Genomic DNA, 19291 nt, shown 5'->3' with positions numbered 1-19291 from the left:
TAAGCAATTTTTCTCAGCTCCATGCTGAAACTTAACAAAACCAAAACAGTTCTAGTTTTTAGCCAGGCCTGTTATTTCTTTGCTGGTTTTGTAAAGGAGAGGTCTTGTTCTCCCAACCCTGGTGAGCAAAGTGTTCTGATTAAAATTACTTGACCTTGATTTTATAGATAAAAACATGAAATAGCTAAACAAAAACAAAACAAAGTAAGTAAAATCAGAACCAAGCAGATAGTGGAAGTCCCCAGTTACAAAACAGTGCAGTGGCTAATGTGTGCTAAGCCAAAAAAGAAAAAAAAATAAATTAGCTTTGTTGTTGTTGATATTCCTCTTTAACATGACCAAACCTTTGGCACAAACATTTAACTGTTTTCAGTAGCACCTTATCCACCTACACATGTACGGGTTACAGTTTTTAATATCAGAAAATCTACAGTGTAGTAGTAACGAAACGTTTTTCTACCATGAAAACAAGAGAGTATGGAAACAATAAGATGTTTTCAAAACACCGTTTTTAGAGCCACTGTGTTGGAGCTCTGTGTAAATATCCCTAACAGTTTTTTGTTTGAACTAAACTTTAACACATGATTTTCTACTTTATTTCACTGATTCACTTAAGTTAGCAGCCTGTATTGGAGAAATTCATATTTGAAGTTACAGTCATTGTTGAAATGTCTTTTATATTTTTAATTAAGTTCAGAGTCCTAGAATAGACAAGTTCAATACTTTATTTAAAGCAAAGGCTTCAACATTCAAATCAGTGATCAAATCTTAACATCTGTGCTTCTGAATTCACTGAATAAAACCACTTTCAGTTAAATGTCACTGTGAATGAATACTTAAAGCTTGGGTGTTTAACTATATTTACTTTAATAGAATACTTTTTTTTGCATTGTTTGGATGCTATAAGAACATTTTCCTGTGGGAAATATGCAGATCTCAGTCTGAAGCCACAAGTCATCGTAAGATTGAAGTTTAATAAATTGTAAAACAGGAGTCAGGGGAATGTGATCTGTTAATGTCTTTCCACAAAAAGTCATGAGATTTTGATTAGGATTTATTTATTTTTTTTTCACAACCAACACTAAGTAAAGTTATTTTAGGACAACGATGCCGGACCCAAACCCCCCTCATAGTCCATAAATTTCTTAAAGTGAATGAAATTGATGCCTATTTTAAAACAAACAGGTTTTTCAAAGCGTTTGGTTCAGTTGGCACAGTGCAGTGTGAAAGTGAACCACACCAGCTGAAAATGTAGCAAATGTTATAACTTTGGTCTCCAATTAAACCGATACTACTGGAGTATCAGGTGTGAAAACACACTTAAACTGCTAACATATGAAAACCAAACCCCAAGTGAGGGTGATAATTACATAGGATTTGTTGTGTATAGGTAGCAAAAGGATTACAAGAGGTAAAAATAAAGAAGTTTATAAAACTGCTCACTGAAGTAAGTTCTTGGTACAAGTAAAACAGAGATAGTTTTAATTTGAGATTTACGGCATAGTTGACTTTGCTGCTTCCTCGCCAACTTAAAAATAACAAAAGCAAACAACATCCCATTATATTGTTTTAATTCTCTTGACCCTGGTATTACTCATTTCAGCTCCCATCCGGTAGTCGTATTGAAGAGTTTCTAACAGCAGGCATTATTTCCTCGAAGAACAATGCAGCACTACTCACACCATGAAATGCAAATTAATAGTCAGGTACTCTGAAGTGTTTCAAGAGTCGCTGTAAATGATTATATTAGGTTGCTGCAAAATAGAGGTGTGCAAATTTTGGTACTGTAGCAAGTGAGAGGGACTCTTCTAGATACAGTCACTGGTCACTTTATTAGGTACACATGGGATGCACATGGTGGTCAGCAAAACTCAGAAAGACTCATTTATATGATGCTTAGTTGGTATTACGGAGCCTAAAGACTGCCTCAAAAACATCACCCACCACATTACAAAACGGTAGCATAACCTTCAAATATAAGGTGGGTTGGATCCATGTTTCTATGTCTTTTGCAGACTGAGACTCATCACATTTTTTTCAATGAATTATCGTCCAACATCAAACAGTATAATTCACACTTGGCTGATATCATGTGAACAACCCTCTTCGAATTATAGCCTCAGTTTCCTGTTCTAGGATGATAGGAATGGCATATATTATCTATGTTTTCAATGACGATACAATTTGACATTTCGAAAATAAATTCACTTGAAGGAAACATGTCAATTTTGAAAAAAACTCATTTTCTATAGAAAGTTTTGTCACTAGGATGAGAGAGGTTTTTTGGACACATCAAAATTGGTTTATTTCACAGAAAGGATTGGTACCACTTTTTAAAATCACACAAATCACATGATTAACTGGATGTTGGAACTGGTGCAAACAAAGAAGCCCTTTGAGGATGATCATAACATGGCATGGTTTTAATGACTTGATGTGAACAAACTTATTCACGTGCTTTTAATTGCGTTTCTTATTTAATGGAAACACCGCAATAGCAAAATTATGTTTTTTTTTTCTTGATATTAGTAGAACAATGACAACGTTTTGCATACATTCCTACTGTGATCTTCCTCTGCTGTAGCTCGTCTACCTAAAGATTTGTTGTCCTTTCAGAGATGTTTGCATTTGGTCTGAAACAAGTTTTCTTTTTAAGAGGCTGTTGCTTTTCCATCTCGAACTTGAACTTAACTTGACCAAATCTCATTAAATGTGATTGAAATAAAATGCCCTGAAATATGTGCACGTTTTCTTCGAAAACCTTTTTCACTCTGGAGTTTTGACTCTATTCTCTTGCTTGGATCCAACCAGTAACAAATGCAAGCTTGGATACGTCAGGGACAAGGCTGCTTAGTCTTATCTGCATGGATTCAACACAGGGTTTAGCTCCACATTTGTCCTCCAGACAACTATTTACAGAACAGAATTTTATAAACACAATATCTGCTCAACAATCTGCCATTTTAAACCATCTTGTTTGTGTTTTAGTGGTATTCAGCAAACATCTGTGAGCTATGTGATTTAGTTATGTCCCATCAGTGGTTCCCTTTTGGTTTTCATCTCCCATGTGGCTCCTTTCGAGGTGTGCAAACACACACGCGCACACGCACACACACATACACATACACACCATCATACATAGATGCATACTTGTAAACAACCCCAGCTGCTAACTGGACATTTTAATATTTCAATATGCTTTTTGTGTTTTACACCTTTTAGATGCAAATGCCAATATTTTACTTTTTTTGCAATTTCTTTAATAAGACTTTCTGGGAAATAGATTTGATTTAATATTTTCAGGATGGATACTTATACATTTTAAAAGAGAAATGAACAGTAAGTTACTGGATCTCACCTGATCAAGTTCTCTTTGTATAAAAATAATGAATGAATCTATAAAGTATCAGTTTTACTTTCTGAATTAGATTATATATTATATTTTTATTCATTCAAATATCCACTTACGAGCACACCTGGCAACAATATCTCCAAATCTTAAGTCCTGGTTCAACATAATTAAGCTAAGCTAAGTTAGTAATTAAGCTAACAGATTACTTGGTAATTGAACAATAATCCAGAATATTTAAGTCTTTCCAATTATTTTCTCTTGCACCTGATTACTCAGAGAGAAAAGCTTGGAGTAACAGATTAAACAAGCACATTTTCAGCCCATTGATACACAGAGAAGAGGCAGTTTCTAGTGGCTGTCGGTGGATCAGGTAATTGATTTGATTTGTCCTCACAGAGTTCAGCTCACTCTGCCTCCAGCATCTGTTAACCCTACACTGTATTAAAATCAGATTAGGCTGTTTGTGGTAGACACAAGAGTGTGCCAGCGGGGAAGATTTCAGCTTCACAGCTCACGTGTGTCAGCACATCTCTGCTACTTCGTTGGCTGATTATTTCTCCTGCTCGTGTTTCATTGGATGAATTTGTCTCAGTTTGTCATTCAGCTAAAAGAGGTGAAGATTTTTATCTGAATGAGACAAATTTAAGGTTCTTTACTGAAGTGGTAAGCTGCAAGGAAAGCTGCAGAACATCACTAGAGAGGTAGAACATTGATATTTTAGAGAGTATTTGATGGTGTTTGGAAAGACCGATGTTGCATGGTGAAAACATGAAGTTCAGTATTCTTGGATTTTTCTCTGAAATGCAACACAAAATTAAATCTGTAGATTTTGTTTCGCAGAGCATTTCTTAAATATTTGAAAGAAAATGCAGATTGGGAAGCTGAAACATCAAAGTGCAATGCTTCTTGATATGATATTGGCAAAGCAGCTAATCATGGAGCAGCATTCAGTTTCCTTGGTGCTGATTGGCTGAACCTCTCCTTGCTGGGAGACCAAAGTTCAGGTTTTAGGTTGTTTAAATGCAAACTTTATTTGCCCATTTGCCAAAGAAAATTATATTTAGCCAGAAATCACAAAGTCATAAAGCTTATAAAGTAAATTTATAGCATGGATAATGAATAAAACTTCATAACCAGAAGCGTAATAATCAAATCACAATCACCAGTTAATTTTAATTATGACTGAACTCGCCCAGATGCACCAGTTTAAATCTGCTGTGCTGAACGGCTCCTCTGTTACGTTTGACAAACTCATTCTAGTTGCATTTCCATCGACTATAAAATTGAACAAATTGGAATTACAAAAATCGGTTTTCTTAATGAAAGCAAGCCAATTTCTAAAAAAAAAAAAACTCAATTTTTTTGATAAAAAGTTTTTGCACTAGGATGAGGTGGTTTTTGTGGTTGTATTCAAATTAGTGTAATTTGCAAAACTTAAATGGGAATACTTTGTTCACATCACGAGTCATATAGCATAACATACAAAGATGAGAAGTAGAATCAGTATGTAGATGCTGCATATTTTTTAATGATTTATTGGGTTAAACTTATTCACGTGATTTCAATTGCATTTCATATTTAATTTTGTACACAGTAATTGTGAAATTGTGTTTTTTCAACATTGCCGGGATATCAACAAGGTTTTGTGCACATTTCCACAAAACTTTGCTGTTTCTTCCTCCACAACTGGGCAGAAACTGATCAAAAAGATGCAGAGAACCCAAACAAATGGAAATGTCCATTAGAGTAACATCAAGGTAGGATGACTGGAAAAGCACCAGTGGAAGACCTCTTTGGCAAATTTTAAGAATGTATCAGACCCACGATTGCCTTCACACCAAGCTTAGATTTTCTACTTCGCCACAATTGTTGTTTCAACAATTCTGGAAGTCTTGCAGACTACAATCTGGGGTAAAAGGCCTCCAACAAACAACACAGGCATCACATCAATGTAAAGACCACATAACATCCGTCTGCAAGGAATTTCAGCCTTTGTGAAGTTCCAGAGGCCCCTTGTTATCAGAACACAGGCTGCATGCCTCTTCTCTGAGACAAAAGGTGAAATTCTCTTAACAGCTATATCGTCCATCATTGAGCAGTTTTTATGTTTTTGTTGAATGTTCAGAGTGTGAATTAACCTTCAGCCTTACAGGGTTAACTGTCACCACTTCTCTAAACTGAATTATACTGTTGGACAAAATGTCCAGGTTCAGCCTTGATGTGACACGATTTTTCAAGCTCACGGCATCTGGATGAAGTTTGAAATCTATGGCTGCAAATATATTTCATAAACTTAAACTGCCCAATGACATGCTTCATTATTTCTTTATGTTGCATCATATCCAACGTTTTTAAGGTAGATCTGTCACTGTAACAAAGTTTACTGGACGATAAACTGTCCCGTGAATTAATGCGATAAATGATAATATTGCTGTTTTGAGACAATTTCCAAGTGATGTAATGGAATTGTAACGCAAGAACACATTGTCAAAGATCAATAAACTTTAAATTTTAATGAACATTTAACACTGGAGCAGGAAGACATTTTAAAAATCTAAAATGAATAAACAACAGAAACATCAAATAGAATGAATTATGAAGCCTCTATAAACAAAATAGTCCTTCGAATAAGAAGCTAGTTGAGATCATAGAACCAGACTGAAGAGTTTTATCATCCAGTTTTTGATAGAAAAACAGAGAGAAGAGAAAAACAATAAATCATGCAAGTGGAAAATATTGAGCTTGCTTTATTTTATCACAAGATTAATTCATTGATTGCTTATTGCAACAGGTCTACTTTAAAGATCAATAAATAAGAAGAAAAACTGTTTTACTGGATTTACTGAACAAGCGTTTGTTAATAATATATTTTTATGAAACTAAAAAAATGACGCTACTTAAGGAATCTGACTATAAATTACATATTTTCCACTCAGGCCACAATCACCTAGAATGGGGATCAGGTTTGTATTTATTTCTGAAATATCTAGAGAAGTATTCTGATTAACAAGGAAAAACCTTGGGAAAATGAAAGTGGGATGAATTTTAATAAGAGAGCAGCAATCAGAGAAACCATCAGGAAGAGTTAAAACGGATTTTTATTTAATCCCTCATCGTAAACATTCTGTGTTGTTCTTTTTAGGTGACAGATTGTAAATTGTAGGAAAAGGACTATATTTCATTCATTAATCCTCACACATAAATCCATCATTCTCTGAACTCATCATTATCCTCTTAATTATGTAAAACATGACTTTACCCTGCAAATGAACTGTGCTCTCTAAATGTGAAAGATGGAGATGAAAGCTCCCTGTAGTGTCCGGAAATACAAACGAACACAGTGGCTTTAATTGGTCAGTTTAGATTTTCTGAATGATTTTGCTGGTTTGTTCTTGTGATCCACCAATAGAGAAACTATTAAAGCACAGACTGCACAGTGTTTATTTTAAACAGAAAGAGGAAATGCCCTCCATAATAGATGCCTGAAGGGAGAGAGGGATATAAGGCAGACAAAGTCTCCTGTCCTTCCTGCCGTCTTCTTCGATTTCCTGGTTGCTAGTGACTTAAAAAATGTTCCAATTAAATGTAACAGTCTGTTTTCCAGCAACTCAGAAGAAGCCGTCACCGACTCCTTCAGTTTTACCTTTTTAACTTCTTCAAACAGACACCTAATCTTACAAATGACAGAAGGGATGCTAGTTCAAAAGATGTATTAATGCATATTTTCTCAGCAAGTGTTACTTCAAGTAATTTCATTGCAGAGGAAGATTGGGAAAAAGAGGACACGTAGAGCAGTTCTTTCTCAGCGTAAGTGACTCCTCAGCTTGGACAGGAATTGTGTGCAGACAGAGCAGACAAACTTGGCAGGAAGACTGAGCTCACACAAGAGTGTGGAGAACTCTTCCAAAATCAATGCAGCCTACAAATATTTGATTTTACAAAAAAAAAAACCTAGCCTCCCATTGACAGGCACCATACACTGAGAGATTCACTCTCTTCAACAGATACTGTGGAACATTGAAAATAAGGTAATTTGTTCTGCTAGGAATATTATGTGGACACAACTGAAGAAATATTATGTTGACTTGAATGGATTTTATCAATTTTTTCTGTCATTTGTTGGATAAAATTAGCAATTCTACATTTTGGAGTGGAAAAACTTAAAAAAAAGTCAAAATGCAGATTCATCTAATTTAATATGTTCTAATTAACCCATGGACATAACAAATTATTAAATGTTTTATTATTATTATTATTATTATTATTATTATTATTATTATTATTATTATTATTATTATTATTATTATTATTATTACTACTACTACTACTATAAAAAGTTTTTTAATGTGGCTACTTTCACATGATGTGATCTTAATATGATTAATTTATGCACTCTCAAAACAGGAATACTAGAAATTTTATTTTGTAGTTTTAAAGACATGTTAGAAATCAGCTAAAATCAGTATCAGCAGGTCAAATTTCAAAAGTGCAATTTAGAAATCTGCCTTAAAACTCTGATTAGTGCATTTCTTGTTCTGCAAAATTTGGGATTTGTAAAACATTTATTCTGTCTTAGAAAAGTGAAAAAAGGGGAAATTTAAATTTTTGTTCTTGAAATTCTCGTCCTTGTCTTGTGAGCAGGATGTGGTGTTACGCCCCTTCTTGGTGCAGTACACTGTTAAGCCTTCCTGTAGCACTGAGTTTTACTATCTCACTGTACGAATTTGAGGTTTGATCCTTTCCCTTTTGTTGCAGAGCCACTTGCTACATAAAATGTTTGCAGATAAGCGCTGATGTTTCCTCACGGCTCTAGGTTAAGTTACGAAAGCCAGGACAGCAAAGCTAAACACTGAGGACAAATGAAATGCCTGGTAGTTGTGATTGTTCTGGATCTACTCGTTATCACTTCATTGTCAGGACAAAGAATTGTTGTTGTCATTTTTGAAATACTCCCAATTCTACTCCACATTTCTTTAACTTTGGTTAGGCTAGGTTTCTTTCCTTACTTAAATAAAATATTGTTTCAATTGTAATGTTTTCAGGTTTTAAGGAGATGCAGTGCAAACGTGTGCACCAAGTGCTTTTGGCCTAGTTCCGAGTGTACATAAATTATTACACTTAAAATAAGTCAAAGCTAACTTGAAAGTAACTTTTCAGCAAGACATAGGAGCTTGTTTTATTTCACTAATTTTTTAAGATTGATGAAACAAAAGTACTTGTTGCATTGTTGCAACATGGGAAAAATATCTTGTCGGTGAAATAATCTGCCAATTACCTTTTTTTAAATCAATATTAGGGAATTATTTACATAAAACAAGCTCAAGCTTGCCTATATCTTGCTGAAAATTACCTGTAAATTAGTTTTGTGTTATTTCAAATCTACTTAGACATTTGCACTAAAAACTAGACCATAAATACTTTGCATTATTTTGTGTTTTTGCACTGTATTCACATGTCTGGCTCACAGATGAAAATTATTTAAGAAATTAGGGTATTTTCATCTTCCTAACTGGAGTGCATTAGTCAATAGGTCTTAAGAAAAATGATTAGATACTATTTCTTTTTAGATTCTGTGAGGCCGTCTTCATTATGGCTAATTGGATTGAATGCTGCCCACTCATTGGCCCACATTTCTACATTTACAACGTATTTAAGACGCTTAATCTGAGTGACACTTATAAGACTGACATTTAAGCTCTTAAATCCGTAGGATGGTATAAGGGGTTTTAGAGAGAGTGAAAAAGACTGAGGGGGGGTAAAGCCAAAGAGTATGCGGATGAAGAAGAAATAAAGCAGTCAGAGGGTCTCAGTGACTGCGTGCTCAGAGACGGTGAACCGGGATGTCAAAAAGACGGCCTGCATGTCAGCTCCGATGTGACGTTTTAATCGATGCCCTTCTCGCTCGTAGCTGACAGACGGGTACAAGCTCAACGTTTGTATTGCACAGCAGAAGTTCAGAGTTAGAGAAGCAGGTTTCTACGGTAAACTTTGGATGTGGTCCACACTTTGCTGTCTGTTCACCTGACCTGGAAAAAGCGACATGCAGTTCAACAAGAAATCTGTTTGAGCTTAGTCGTAAAGACAAGTATGGATCCGTGTTGTACGCCTGAACATTTTTATTTCTTCAGAACCATGTCGAAGGTTGTTTACGTTGAAAGGGAGAGCTGAAGGCAATCAAATGAACTCTTTTTATTAAAAAAATGAAAGTAAGAAAAAATGAATTCTAAATTACTTTGTCACATCGTTGTGGAGGAGTCTACATTCTTTACAACCTTCCGTTAATTCAGTGAGATTTGGAGAGAATTGTTTCGGCACAACTCTCTTAAGCTGCAGTACCAAACTTTTATAAAGAATATATATATATATTTTTTTACATATTTGTTAAAACTGTCACCATGTCTTCACAGTTTGCTGTGAGCCAGATAGTCTGTGAAATCTGATGATCTCCTCCACCGTCTCCCTGAGCTGTTACTGCTGTCTCAAGAAACGTACCGCTCCCACCCAACAACAACCAATCAAAGACAGGAGGAGGGTCTTAGTGCAGTCAATCATCCTCATGTACTTGCTGCTAAATGTGGCAATGGCGAAGAAACAACTTAATGTTATGCAATACCATTTATCCGCTATCGCTGGTGGCTTTGCTAACTAGCATTAGCATTCATAACAGACTCTGCTAGCTGCAGCGTAAAAGAAAGCAAGCAGGGGAGAAGGACAGGGTGATGAGCAGCGCCACATACTTTGTGATTAAAAGCGCTAAGACCCGCCTCCTCCCTCTGATTGGTTGTTTTTAGTTAGCACTGGGAGAAGGCAGAGGAGCTTAATTTTTTTCCACAGATTTAGTCCAATGCCATACTTTCACAACATACTGACAAGTTTAAACAAGTATGTAAAAAAATATATATATTTTTTAAAAGTTACATACTGCAGCTTTAACATCCCACCATATCATTTTCATGCAGGTTGAGCTGTTGACTTTGACTGGGCCATTGCAAAGCCATGATTATTTTGTTTTTCAGTCGTTCTGTTGCAGATTTTGAGCTGTGTGTGCAAAGACGGTTCTGCTGATGATCCAGTTCGGACAAAACTCCAGCTGTCAGAGAGACATCCTCACATCTTATTCTGAAATACTTTGTAATACGTGGTCAGTCTATTGATTCTCAGGTACTCAGGTAATATGTAAGGTGAAAACAAAAATTGTTTTCACCTTACATACTCATGCAATAATGGCTAAACATCTCTAGTTTCTTCAAATGACACTGAGCCAGAAGTGGGGTAATTTACGCAGAGAAAACTTTGCAAACCGTACTCGTGCTGCTATTTTCTTATTGGAAATAAGATGATTTATTTACTTGTTTATTTTTAGTCTAACATATAGCATGCTAACTCTGTCCTTTATAATAACCCTTCTCTTTGTAAAATTATGGATCTTATCCGTTTAGAAATGTATTCATAACCTCTCTCAACTTGACTAACAGACACAGTTGCTTCTCTAGGATCATTGCTGATGTCTTTGCTCATTGGCTCTTTGTCAACACACTCTTGTTTGATTCAGAGCAGCAAATGACTAAAATTCCAGCTTTATAGCAGTGGTCACACTTGCTGTTGATAAATTAATCAAGTGGATTTAAATAGCAGCACCTGGCTGCCACACTTTCCTTTATAAATCCTGTTGACGTAGGGAGGAGGTATTTAGGTTTTTCCGAGATTAAATTCATTAAGTGCTCTAATGGCAGCTCTTTGTCGATCTTTTTAGTTACTTGACTGAGAGTTGGTTTAACTGGAAAGTAACTCATTTTAAAATGTAAAGATTTAAAGCTCTCATTATTATATTTTAGTGTAAATTGGATTTTGATTTCTATGATTTTTCTAAATAATGCTCTTATATTCATAGTGATATCCATAGTGTTCTGTTGCATAATCACCTGATATGTTACTATGCTGTGATACTGCTGCCTCGGTGATTGTATATATATTTTTATCTTAAAGGATGACCAAACCATGTAGTGATGGAATGTCAATAACTTATGAGCACCTTCAGGAAAGTAAACTATTGTAAGCAGACTTAATCAGACAGGAAGCAAGATAACCAGTTTTAATTTTAAGCACACAGCATCCTGAGGTTAGTGAAACACCCGTGTAACGTAGCATGAGATTGAATAATATTATGATTGGTTCATTGCAAAGATAGTGGACAGTTGTCCTGACTTTGTAGCGGTTGTGCTCATGTGCTATGTGAGGTGTGCAGCGTCTATGCAGCAAAATCTTTCAACATATCTAAAAAATCTTCAGCAGCATGGCTTTGTTGGCGATCGAACTGTGTGTGTAAGAGTCAGATGCATTGTACAAGCAGGCATGCAGGTTTTATTAACGATGTTTCCAAATTTGCTTTATGGAAACACGGCAATTATAGAAACTCTTGTTTTTTGATAAAAAGTGTTGTTGGCACCATGATGAGCTGGTTTTTATGACCGCATTGAAATTGGTTTATCCTGCAATAGAAACACCTTTTTGGCATCACGAGTCACATGATCAACAACCAGATCTCATGATTTTAATTGTGCTTTTTATTTAATGAAACACCAAAACTGCAAAATTGTGTTTTTTCTATATTAGAGGAATATCAACAAATCTTTGTACACATTTGTAATGGAAACACACATTTTGTCTTGCATAATATAAGCAATTGAAATTAAAGTTGTGTGAGCAACTTTGTTCATAGATGAATATCTACAAGTTTTGTAATGCATGAGACCTCGAAAGTTATTGTCTTTTATTTGATGGTTGTATTCTTTAAATTTAGTGTCAAACTCACTATAAAACATCAGTGTTGATCTTTAGAACCTGTTGTCGTGCAACTGGAACTCCTCCATTTATTTTAGTGGGTTATTACTTTTACATCTTAAAATGTTTGCTTTTAAAAATGTACTCACTATTATTCCTGAGGTCTGTAAGAAACTGTGTTGTGACTATAAGTAATGGCACATTGGCATCCTGTTGGATGTTGCTGTTAAATAACTTTTCCTTAAGGACTTGTCCCTGTCTCATTGTGCAGGTTAACCCTGCCTTTCACCTTGAGAATCCCCCAGACCAGGCTGTCCCAAGCCTTTAGCCGTTAGTGCCTCATGGGGATTTATCGTGCCAAAAACTTTGGCCCCTATTCGGGAAGGGAGCCATACTAAAGCCCTTAAAGCAACAGTGCTGCCACTATTTATACTGGCATGCACTCAGTTGCCTGCTTTTAGCGCAGCAATGTAACAGCAGCTATTAAAGAGTTGTTCAAAAAGGGGGATAATCTTCCCTGACCTGGCATGGCCTGGGACAGTTTATTCCAAAACGGTGAATTCAAAAGCCTTTGTGTGACATCTCCAGTCTCCAAACTGTTCCCCGCTTTTACTCCTTTTATCTGGATGTCTATCCAGAGCGATTAATCAAAGATTAATTTAGAGGAAAATCATATTAATCGCTGTCTCTGCTCTACAGTGGAGTTTAAAACTTTTATTAGCACCTTGCTCCTTTATCCTAGTTACACACTCAGTTTATTATTCAGCTGCTGCTGAATGTAGGCCACCACTGCCATCTGAAAACAGACGTCCATTAGATTACTGCACAAATGTCCATTTGCACATTAATACCCAAGCCTATTTTACCAAAAGCACCGACAGACTTTTGTGTTCACCGTGCAGCTTGTTTTAAGCCGTCCAGCATCTTTCCATCCACATCCACTGCGCTTTAGGGAGCAGCATTTCTTTGATGTCGAATGACTAATTATTGACATATCACCTCAGTTTCTTCTTGAACTCACTGGTCAGGAAAAGCAAGTTGTTTGCTGGCTTTCTTTAACAGCTGGCACTTGTATTGGTTCAAGCCTTTCAGATTGATCCTGTCTCACATTCATTTGCTGGTTATTGCTGTAAACACAGATCTCGCTGAGTCCCTGTGGCAGGTAAAGAAAGACTTCCTCTGCATGTATATAGAGGATGGAGTAAAAAAAAAAAGAGAAGTGAGAGGAAAACTAACAACCAGGAAGAACAAATGGGACAACTGATGTGGGAGAGGAAAAATAAAACGGTCTGAGAGAGAGAGCGATTGAACGGGAGAAAAATCTCTAAGGGACTCTTTTGTGACTGTGTGTAATGTGAAGAAAGAAAAGGAGAAAAATATATTGAAAGTAAAGCTAAATTTACCTTCACTAAAGTTGTGCGTCTAACATTAACCCCCCCAGTCGAGACGAATTAGTTTGTATCGCTCATACGTTTGTTTGTCAAACAGCAGCAGCTGATTTTGTTGGAGCTGAATGAGAAAAATGACTTCTCTTGTTACTCTGGCCAAACACCAACAACATGTTTGCTAATACTGCAAATACAGACCAGAGAGGGTTTATATTTACAGCTACCTTGTCTCCCAGGATAGATTTGCTTTTACTAGGCTCCCCAGTGTGCAGCACAGCTTTAGAAGCGGTGGTGAAAATCTTTCATTACACCCTTACTCTGCTTATTTTTCAGTTTGGTTTTTAAAACTGTGGGTAAGGAAACAACATGAATACAGCAGGAGGCTAGTAACAGTTTTTGTAAATGTATGTTTAGTTTTTTTTTTTTTAACCAGTGTTAATATTCCTGTATTTTCCTACATTGTTGGGATTTCATGTGCTAAATCAATACAGAGTGTGCCCTAACTGTGAGTGAAAGAATAAAAGAAAAACATGCATTTTTAAAATTACACTGCAAAACACTGCAGTTGCAGGTCTTTTTGGGTGTGCCTCTATCAACTTTTTCCAATATTATAGTTTATTTCTACTAAGTTTTTATGTTATTATTCAGAGTATTTTAAAGGTCCCTGTTGTGTTTTTTTTTGTTTGTTTGCTTTTTAAAATTCAGTTTGAACTGTTTTATTGATTGCAGCTCTTCGAGATTTCTGTACATGTCTATATAAGAAATAGAAATGTGTTCTAAATGAAATCCATTATTATTATGACCAAAATCGGAACATTGTTTACATTTTTCCATATAATTTTATAAATTTTGCAAATTAAGTCAGATAAACTACTTATTCAGTCTTCTGCTAGCCTGCCCACTTCTGAGAATACTACACCTTTACTTTCTACATTTGACTTTAAAGATAGTTGCATGGGATTTTATGTAAATTATGTAAATGTACTATGTTTCCAAGTATTAAAATTTAAAGGATCTTTGATTTTTCTTTCATTTTTCATACAGTTTATGGCAGATGATGTGAGTATTCAAAACGGGGCTATTTGTCAAATCGGGCAGTCGGTCAACTCGACTCCACTGTGGCAAACTTCCCCTTGTGCAACAAATGGCTTTAATCCACTCAAATTTGTGGAAGTTTCTCAGCAGGAGGCAGAGATTACAAGGATAATGCACACAGTTTGTTTTTGGAACAGAGGGGAGAGAGAGAAGCAGGGAGGCTTTGACAAAAACAGCTGAGGAAGCAGGATTGTTTACGGAGGAACTGTGAAAGCAGCAGCTGGAGTAAAGACTTTTCGGAGGCGTGCCAGTGTTAGCCGTCGACCTGAAGACCAGGGTTTTGCAGGTAGAATCCGATCTGTCCTGAAATACAAAACAATATCATGTGTGGTATGAACTGGAGAACTGAAATATGTCTTGTAACTGCTTCACAAGTCATGACTAAGGATGTAAGTAATCAATTGTTGAGTTAATCTGTCAACTCATCATATCTATTCACAATATGAAGGGCTAAGTTTATCATCATATGCTGAATAAAAGTAAAACCTTTCCTTTTTACCTTTTTTTTGGTTTAATTCTTGTTTAGTAAGTTGGGAATTTTTCTTTTTTTCCCTTTTTTAACTTTGGCCTTATTAAAACATAACAGAACTGGAACCTCTAAGATTGCTGAATAGAAAAATAACATAGAGAAAGGAAAAAAAAATATGTGAAACACTTAATTCCTCATGAACAGAGAGATGTTCATACAGTAGTACAGTCTGTAGTTGCTCTTGAGGGAAAGTTATAACTTTGCTCCATGAAGGGCATTAACTCCCGACAGTCCTCAAAATCAACCGTGGCACAATGTTTTTTCCCCGTCATGTTACAATTTTTCTGCATTACCACCTCCTTTTTTCAATCATTTCTGCCGCTGCTCTGCCACTCAGCTCGGCTGAAGGAAGCACTATTAAGGTGAAACTTAAGGATAAAGTTCATTTTACAGCCGAGACCTGACTCCTTTTCAACCATTTCTCTTTCCTGTTCTAGCCATCTTTATTTCTGTATCAGTTGGCTCTGCTTAAGAATTACCTGCGATACCCTCTAATGGATGGCGGCCAAACTACAACACTGAAACAAGGTCTAAACAGATATTATTACCATAAACTGACAATTAATCATCGGTTAATTGTTTGCATTCTTAGTCATAACATTGTCGTCCTCCATCCCTGAATCACATTTGACAGAAATATAAACTTCTGCAGACCAAAAACACCTCTTTAGACTCGATTGCTTAGGCATAATCAAATCCCAAATCACGCGCTTGCAATTTTTCTTACGTCTAACACATCAACTCTGAGGAAATATTTTCGTGCTGCCTAATATGTCTGACATAGCAACACGTGGCATAATTAAGAGATGATAACTTTTCACCATCACAATGATGGATGGACGGACGGACGGACGGATGGACAGATGGGTTAATAAGGAAGAATAACAACTAAAATCAAAGCATAGTTCCGAATGAAAACTTCCATTTATTAGGATCTGAGAAAATCATCTGAATTTAAAACTCGTTAACGGCGGCTTATTATTCTGATCTTGATTCCTTGCAGTAAACTTTTTCACTTGGAAAACTTTGGTGATAAAACATTTGTACAAGACTTTTTATGACTTATAATGGCTTGAAGTTGCTGTTCACGAGCTTCCTGTAAATGTGCTAATTGAAAATTCACATAAAGGTGACTTGTCAATCTTTTTAAAGATTCACACATATATTTCGATATATGTTCCTGTATGTGTTAAGCAAACACCATAAAGCAAGTTTAATTGTCTGGAAAACTTTCAGACAATCACTCCACATATAAAGTTGTTTTAGTTTATATGTGGAGTGATGGCAGATCACAGCATTTCTTCTGAATTTAAGATGCTTTGATGGGTGTTTTTGATCAAGTGGGCATACCTCACCCTTTAATATGGCCATGATGAAAGGTTTTCTCTCAAATAAAGCCTTTGTGGACAGAAGGATCCTGAGGGCAAAGAACATAAAGAGGAGCCAACCTACACGCTGTCAGAGATCTAGCTTTGGCGTTATAATCAGGCATATGAACTATAGACCTGAAAAAAGACTGACAAGCATCTTTTCCAATTCATCCTCAACTTTTGTCATTTTTTTTTTCATAAAAAGCCATTACGCTCTATTTCCTTTTGTAAAGCCACTCATTAGCACTGATGGGTTTCGCCACGTGAAGCAGAACAGTGAATAGTTTCAAAATGCAGAGCTGCAATCTGGTTTTCTGCTGCACAAAAGAGGCGTTTCAGAGGGATTTCTTTTGTTCACTGCGTAATTCCCCACAGCTGTCTGTTCAGAAGTCACTTGAGACTTAACTGCTGTTCACAACAACTAATTTAAACACCTTTAAACTTATTTTCTAATGGGGAGTCTTTAGGAACTCTGTTTTTGCATCAAGATTCTGTTTTAATGCTGTTATTTTTAATGTTTGTTAGACCGTGATGAATTCAGACCTCTTCTCTTTTCCTCTTGGGACATGTTTCCTATTCTTAGTGCTTTCCCATCAAGCTTGATATTACATTAATTTTCTATTCCTTTCCTACTGCACATCTCAAACAGTGACACTTTGTCTGAAGGGAAGGGCATCAGGGGATGGCAAGAAAAGTCACTTCTATATCAACAGTATTTTCTTGAAAATATTATGAAGGCCTTATGATGGAATGTTTCATTCATGCTGCATACCCAGATTTCATGTTCATGTTCTTGTTGGACACATGTTGAGTGGAAGCACGGAGGCCATCAGTTACTGACAGTCATTTTGCAGGTAGTTCTTTGATGTTAAATTGGATTTAAAAAAGAAAGATTGCTCTGTCTTTCTTAACGTGTGAACGTGCCTTTTTGGCTACGTTCACACAGCAGGCAAATGTGACCCAAATCCAATTTTTCACCCTGCAAAGAATCTGATTTGTGCCAGTTTTACATGTTGTATTAAATCTGATGCTTATCTGATACTTTTGAAAGCATTTCATCTGATTTTCACTTCATTGATGTGAGACATGAATCATAATTCTGCAGACACAGTAAATCCAGACGTAAATAATGGCTGAAAATTATAACCATGAAGTTCTGAAAGAATTCTGCGTCCTTACATCAAAATCCCATCACTCCTTTTTTCCGACTACACATCCAGGCTGATTTCTCTCCAGAAGCTGCACTCAGTCCTCCACTAAAGGTTGTTGCTATGAGTTGTGCTTTCGTTTTATTAACTTCCTTCATATTTTTATGATCTTATGACAATACATTTGGCTCTCATTAGTTTAAAAACGATTCATAAATGGCTCCCTCTGTCATTACTTGTGTAACTATTGAGCCGCTTTGTGACATCTATGTTGTTTTTCTGTGCATGGGTCTCACTTTGGGGTTGTAAAACATTCACATTCAGTGTGAATGTTGTAAAACATTCAAATTTCAGTCAAATTTCATTAGTAAATGCAAAAAAAAAAAAAAAGGAAAAGAAAATCGAATTTCAGCAAAAATCTGATTTGAAGCCCAAGTCTTGTGTGACTACAGACAAAGTACGGTTAAAACAACAAACTTATGTTATTGGAATCTTATGTGCCAGTGTGAAGCTGTAAAGTTAAAGAGAAATCATACATTGCTCAGATTTTAAACAAATAAAAATAATCTGAAAAGGCTGCCCAGTTTGCAACAGGAAGGTCCTGGGTTCGAATCCTAGTCTGAGGATTCCTTTAACTCCTCCTAACTTCTGGGTTAGGAGGAGCTTCAGGGATTCATAGCTCAGGTGGGAGAATCTGTTGACTGACATTTTCACCACAAATCTGGATTTGTTTTGGGATAGAAAGGAAGTGCTGAAAGACGTTCTCTGTGCCACAATAAGCAGAGTTTTCTTATCGGTTTGCTCATGATGTCTTAACTGTTCATGTCAGCACAATAATCCATCCATGAATATATCTGGGTCCATATATGGATTCTGTGCCCAATATTTTCTATTCTCTCCTCCACAGCGCCACATCCTTGCCGCACTGAGCAACAGTGCAGCAGCGTAACCAAAAAAACAGGCAGCATGGGTGCCAGCTGGGAAAGGGCATCCACATGCATCACTGCAAATCTTTTAGCCTATTAAATATAAATCAAAAGTCAGCTACACCTCTTAGCCAGCACTCACCTGAACCAAGGTTACGAGGACAAATGTTATTTTTACCTTCTTGTTTTTAAAAGGAAACAGAACGACCATATGAGATACAGGGTGAGCAAAGTGACTATGAGAACTGGCAGCCATATTTAAAAACGCCCTCAGTTACATTTAAATGGTGAGATTGGGGGATATTTTGTACATATTAATCTCCATAGTTCACTGTAAACACCTAAGTTCCAGGAAAAATAAAGTAAAATGGCATGAAATGGGGCAATGACTTGACCCCGAGGTGTTTCTGGGCATAGGTTTGGTTTACCATGCAAAGAACACACACCATGCAATTATATTTGTGTTGAGTTCTGTGTGAACTCTGTGATCTGTGTGTGGGAGTATCTTATAAGTGAGCATGCTTTCCCCATAAACCTTTGATTTTTTCCATGCAAAAGGTTTTATGGGTTATATAAAATCATGCAAATCAGAGTTCTGCCTGCTCCTAAGAATGGAAGAAGAAAAAAATATTTCTTGTCGTCAATCTTGTGTTATCTGACTAAGCCCTGAGTGTTTGGGTAACTATATACTATGTATTATAT

At 36.2% G+C, this 19291-nt stretch overlaps 1 protein-coding gene and 1 long non-coding RNA gene across 2 annotated transcripts in view; one reads left to right on the top strand and one right to left on the bottom strand.

Annotated features, from left to right (window-relative positions):
- Window positions 1-19291, top strand: part of nr3c2 (nuclear receptor subfamily 3, group C, member 2) — a 108778-nt gene that overhangs the window by 19330 nt on the left and 70157 nt on the right. The window lies entirely within an intron of this gene.
- The window catches only part of LOC107837303 (uncharacterized), a 12908-nt gene continuing 2507 nt past the window's right edge, over window positions 8891-19291 (bottom strand). The window contains exons 2-3 of the long non-coding RNA XR_001663318.1: window positions 13775-13778; window positions 8891-9947 (exon numbers count right to left, since the gene is read on the bottom strand). This is a non-coding gene — a long non-coding RNA (uncharacterized LOC107837303). The remainder of the gene's footprint in view (window positions 9948-13774; window positions 13779-19291) is intronic.

This window comes from Poecilia formosa, unplaced genomic scaffold (assembly GCF_000485575.1).
Source record: "Poecilia formosa unplaced genomic scaffold, Poecilia_formosa-5.1.2 Scaffold132, whole genome shotgun sequence".
Taxonomy (NCBI): Eukaryota; Metazoa; Chordata; class Actinopteri; order Cyprinodontiformes; family Poeciliidae; genus Poecilia; species Poecilia formosa.
This window is presented reverse-complemented; position numbering and strand designations above follow the sequence as displayed.